Source organism: Alosa pseudoharengus, unplaced genomic scaffold, assembly GCF_046254945.1.
Source record: "Alosa pseudoharengus isolate Yale_2024_CS ecotype anadromous, Long Island Sound unplaced genomic scaffold, YU_APseudo_1.1 YU_APseudo_1.1_scf_1, whole genome shotgun sequence".
Classification (NCBI taxonomy): domain Eukaryota; kingdom Metazoa; phylum Chordata; class Actinopteri; order Clupeiformes; family Clupeidae; genus Alosa; species Alosa pseudoharengus.
Genome location: NW_027468564.1, coordinates 17,613,991 through 17,620,003, shown reverse-complemented (window position 1 = coordinate 17,620,003; position 6,013 = coordinate 17,613,991).

Genomic DNA, 6,013 nt, shown 5'->3' with positions numbered 1-6,013 from the left:
AAAGATAGATGGCCAGCACTGTTCTCTGAACGTCAGGTAAAGTACTTCTCTATTTCAAATGAGTTGAGGAAGATCAGAATAGTGGCTTATTAAGAATAGAAATGTATTAAATTTAATTTTAATTTCACATATAAAGCGCCAAAAACATAACACGTCTCATGGTGCTTTAAGACCATTTCATACTTCAAGAGACAAAAGTTGTTTGATGCTTGTGACTTTTTGTTGCAGGTGTCGCGGCCCTCTGGGCTTTTATAGTTCATCGACAGCAACATAAGAATTACGACTTATGTCATAAGAGATGGAACTGTTTTTCGCGATGTAAATTTTAGAGGTAGTGCTAGGCTAAATCAACAGAATGTTACTAGGACAACAGATGGCGACAGCGTTTTGCACCGCTACAATGTTCTAGATGTACGCAACAAGCTCGTAGACAGCCCTAGCAGACAGAAAATTTGTCTCCTGGTAATGTTTTGTCAAGTTGTTTAAGTTTTGTCTTGAAGTATGAACCGGTCTTTACATAGAGTGGTAACGTTCCTACAGAGCCTAAGAGTACCAGGGGCAAGGAAAACTCTAGAGATATAGGAAGAAACCTTGGGCAGATCCATGACTCAAGAGGTTGACACATCTGCCTAGGGTCAGTTACAGGAAAGTACAGTCTGTATACATGATTAATGAATAGGTTAGTCTGGAACAGAGGATAGGACATGGTGTTAAAGCAACCTGGGTATTGCTTACAGGAGTTTGGATGGTGGTGACATGACCAGTATGATCATGCATGATAGCTGTGTTAAGCAACAAATGATTAATATCAGTGCTATTGAATCCCTTGGCTTGTTATTTGCTTCTTTTATGCCTACTAGATTGAAGCCGAGTTTGCTCGCCTCACCACTGTTGACCTGAAAGGCTGTCTCTTTGCTGGCCTTGACCAGTATCTGCAGAGGTTTATTGATCTCTACAGAGCCAAGACTGGTGTGGTGGAGCTGAAGAAGCTGTTGACAACACTAGATAGTGATGTAAGTAGGCTTGCATGATATTTTAAACAATATGTTTTTATGTTTAAACAAAAGTTATTATAGTAAATATTACTACATGGTGTTGGTTCAGTAACAGGGTTCTCCCAGTTCCTGTCTTTTTTCCTGTCCTCTCTTTAATCAACAGCTAACGTATTTTCACACGGGTCAATGGTGTCATCCAACCAGAAAAAAACACTATCAGTTTAAAATGTATAGTTTTCCAATTTTGTCTGCAGCTTTCTTTGTTTCATGACTTATAATTGCACTTGTTTATCCTGTATCTGTGTCTCTCTCTGGTTGGATGAAATTGGTATATTAGGAACATAGAGCTACAGTATTTAACACTTTCACACACACACACACACACACACACACACACACACACACACACTTTATTTACTGTTAAATACTCTCTTCTGATGCTATCTGATTGAAGCTGTTCCATTGATTGTGTATTGTCAATTGTTTTTAGTATTCCAACCAATGGAAAAGGACCATCGTGCTGATGGGGCTCCCCCACTACCTCAAAGATGTTGCGTCCAACTTTTACAAGAAAGTTCAGGTATAATTTTATATATTTTTTGTCAATGCAGATCATCCCCCCATTCTTATGGATTTACCCTTACATGTACATATCCTGTATTTTAGGACCTAAACAGCGGGTTGGGACCAATCAGGAGTAAATAGCCCTATAGCGCTAACCGCTCCAACATGTGTGTATGTCCATACCAGCATGGCCTCAATGTCATTGTCCAGGCTTCACATAACTTAGATATCACATAACATAGCTTCAGGTCGTCAAGCCAAGTGGCTTAACATTTTGGGTGGGCCAGAATTCAGGGGTCTATAGCCCCAAGTGGCACCAGTTAGCACCCGCACCTGAAGGTGCGAAAGGAATTAGCCTTGGCACGGCCTGGCTAGCTTGGCTTTGGCCCGACGATCTGATGGGGCCTAATGAAAGCACTGCTCATTTCACACTGGGTGTTATTTGTTTTTTGTTTTTTTAATAATTGCCTTTAAAAATAGGTTTTTAAGTACTCAATAGCTCACATTGTGCTTTTTTTAAAAACAATTTTTTTTAATCAATATTGTGAAGTGTTGTGATCTTGCAGGTCAGCTATTTTCACTAGTTTGGGTTCCAGGGAGAATGTTTAGGAACCACTGGTGTCTCATGCTTAATGCTGTTTTGGCCACAACAACAGAATCAATGAAGGTTTATTTTATGACATGTTTGTCCATTTTTTTTAGGCCACAGTTGCTGAGGAGGACATGACGAGAGGAATGACTGTGGGCATCCTCGTGGTGGCAGACGGGAATGATGCTGTTGGTTTCGCTGTGGTCATTGAGGAAGAAATCATCCTTTCGTCGCTCAGTGATTTTCCAACAGCTGTGGCACTTCTGATGGGTCTGCTCTACGCACTAAACATTGACTACCCCAAAGACACAAGGTACACATTTGAAGTCATTCAGAAGGTGCTCATGGACATTGGTGGAGGCCATTGCACTGCGTTGGTTCATGGCTTGAGAAACAGACTCTTGAGGAAAACCATGTAAGCTTAAAGCAGAGTTTAAGCTTTGGCCAAATGTGAACTTGATTGAGAAATGGACTCTTGTTATTTTTGTTAGACGTCTTATAGATTGTGTACTGCAATTGACAATTTAATGACTTGTACAAGTTTACATGCCCACTTTGGAAGGGCACATACTGTGAATTTGTTGGGATATTTACAGTGCGTATTTGGGTGTAGCGACACCGTGTACACATTAACACACACTATATTCTGAATACAGTAGCACAGTGTATTTGGGACACATAACACACACAGGGTGTGTTTATTTGGGGACATAGAAACACACACAGAATGGATTTATTTGGTGGACACAGTAACACACTCGGTGTGGATTTATTTGGGGGACACAGTAACACACTCGGTGTGGATTTATTATTTGGGGGACACAGTAACACACACGGTGTGGATTTATTTGGGGGACACAGTAACACACACGGTGTGGATTTATTTGGGGGACACAGTAACACACACACTGTGGATTTATTTGGGGGACACAGTAACACACACGGTGTGGATTTATTATTTGGGGGATAGCGTAACACACACACTGTGGATTTATTTGGGGGACACAGTAACACACACGGTGTGGATTCATTTTGGGGGACACGGTAACACACACGGTGTGGATTTATTTTGGGGGACACAGTAACACTCGGTGTGTTTATTTTGGTGACAAGGTAACACACTCGTGTGGATTCATTTTGAAGGACAGTAAAACACACAGTATGGATTTATTTGGGGGAAGGTAACACAAACTGGGGTTTTATCCACAGTGTGTATGTGATCAATCTTGTTATTTGTGATGCACTTTTTTGATGCACTTTTTTATTATTTGGTTAATTGCTCTATTATTTGTAACTGGCTGCACATTGTTTAATGCCAAAACATTTGTTTAAGATGTCATCAAAATGGAAAATGTTGCCTTAAATTTCTATAACTTACAATGCAAGATACATTTTAGTATTGGTGATTGCCTAAATAGGATGCATTAAATAACGGATAACACATAGTGAGATGGTACAAATGTTCCATTTTGATGACATCATGTGTTGGTACTGTTTAAATGAGTAGCTCACTCAAAAAATGACTTCTTTTCTATCACTTACACCCCTCATGAAGCCTTCAATTAATTTATTTTTCATTTTTGTTGCATTCCTAATTGAGACAAAAATGTGAGTCTTCTCTCTTGAATCAAATTATTGGCTCAATAATGCAAAAACAAACAATCTTCATGAATTCAAGCCTTCATGGGGTGTGTAACTGATAAAAAATTGTTCCAAAAAGTAATTGTATTTACTCATCTGTTTTTATTAAAGAGGCTTGAGTTGGATCTCAGTGTTTTTGGTTTATGAAGCTATATCGTCAATAAAACAAGAAAGATATTGGGCAGTATTAATTGTTAAATTGTATTAGATGTGTTGCAGTGAAATCATCCAAATTGCAGTGAAATCATCCAAAGGCTTAAGTAGCTTAAGGATAAGTTATATCAACTAAAGATACCAAGTGGTGAAGTTATATCAGCTAAAGGTATCAAGTTATATCAACTAAAGGTATTAAGTGCTGAAGTTAAATCAACTAAAGGTATCAAGTTGTATCAACTAAGGATATTAAGTGGTGAAGTTATGTCAACTAAAATAATCAAGTTATATTAACTAAAGATATCAAGTGCTGAAGTTAAATGAACTAAAGATATCAAGTTATATCAACTAAAGCTATCTAGTCATACAAACTAGAGTTGAGTTGAGTCAAATAGCAAGTTTTATTTGAGTTAACTCCATTGTCTTTGTTGTCGTAACATAAAATTCTTTCGCAGCATGGTTACATAAATATTTAAGTTCAAACAGCAAGTTGGGTTTTACAGTGTAGCAGCCTAACGTGACATCTAACAACTTGATAAAACAAATAGGCCTACATAGCCTAAGCGTGACTTCAGTTTATTCATACATTTATTTGGATAGGCTAAACCAGTGGTCCCCAGACTTTTTCTTCCGAGGACCAGCTCACTATGCCTGGCTCTAAGAGAGGGCCAGAGACTCAGAGTATATCAGTAACCATAAATAGCTTAATGCTGTGAACAACAGCAGTCTACCCTAGTTGAATACTCCATTACATTTAATCATAGGCTACTGCAATTTAATTGTACCATTATTAGCTGCTTTTCTATTGCCATCATGCCATATGAGTGTAAAATGTAGCTCAAATGAAATAATACTAATAAAAAGACTTTAGCATTTCCAAAAGTATTAGCAGGGAGTCCCGAAAGTATATTTCATTCAAAATGTGTGAACTCTGAACTCTGTGTCTTTGCATACACGGCTCAAGTTGTGAACAAGCAATATCCTACAAATAATTTAAAGTTCTTAAACTATGAGAGTTTTAGCCTGGCTAACGTCAGGCCTCATCTCATTGAGATGGGGTCTGGGAACTACACATTCATTCTCTCGTATTTGAGACGTAGTTTACGAATGCCCAGAGCCGTTTATTGGGCACTAAGAATGTCTATCAAATGTGTCTGTATGTAGCTCATAATCGTCTTGCTGTCCCTCCTCCGTTTTGTGGTTCCTTCGTTGAGGTGAAAATCGGGTCCTTGGAATCCAGGCTGCCTAGCAGTGCGGATAAAATCGTGCGCGTAAGGCAGCATGGGGAAACCCAGGCTAAGAGTTTTATGAAGTGCTGGCAAAAACATCTGAAATGACCACCATTCTAACTTTCACTCGCCTGATGAGAACTTTGTGAACTCTTTGTATGAACATTTGAACGAGTGAATAAAAAATAGAAATAATTATCCCAGAAAGTCCCAGAAATATGACTTGAATAAAAGTTAGTTCGTTTTTAACAATTGATTTATAAACTTTTAGAATACTTTGAGCACTGATGCAGTCAGCATAGGCCTCTTACATTGTTTGCAGGTAGGCCTACATTTCAATAATGGGTGTCAGTGCAATCGGACAGAAGTCATTCAGTTCTTTGGCTGTGGACTGTTTAGTCACCGGAACAATAGTGGCAGATTTAAAACTGTGGGGGACTGTTAAAGATGTTGGTGAAGACACCAGCCAACTGCTCCGAGCAGGCTCGCAACACACGTCCTGGGACTCAATCAGGGCCAGCAGCTTTCTGAGCATTCACCCTGCCCAGGATGACGCAGACCTCTGAGGTGGAAAATTGGAGTATTTCCTCGTCCGGTGAAACAGCTGGCTTGAAGGCTGCCTCCTTGTTTTCCCGGTCAAATCGAGCATAGAAGTGGTTCAGCTCGTCTGGGAGGGAAGTAGAGGAGGGTAGGGGAGTGTTGCAGGGGGATTTGTTGGTGATGGTATGTAGGCCTTGCCACATACGCCTGGGGTCGGATGAGTTGAAGTGCTCTTCAATCTTTTTCTTGTAGGAGTGTTTGGCCCTGGATATTCCTTTCCTCAGGTTGGATCTGGCTGAGCT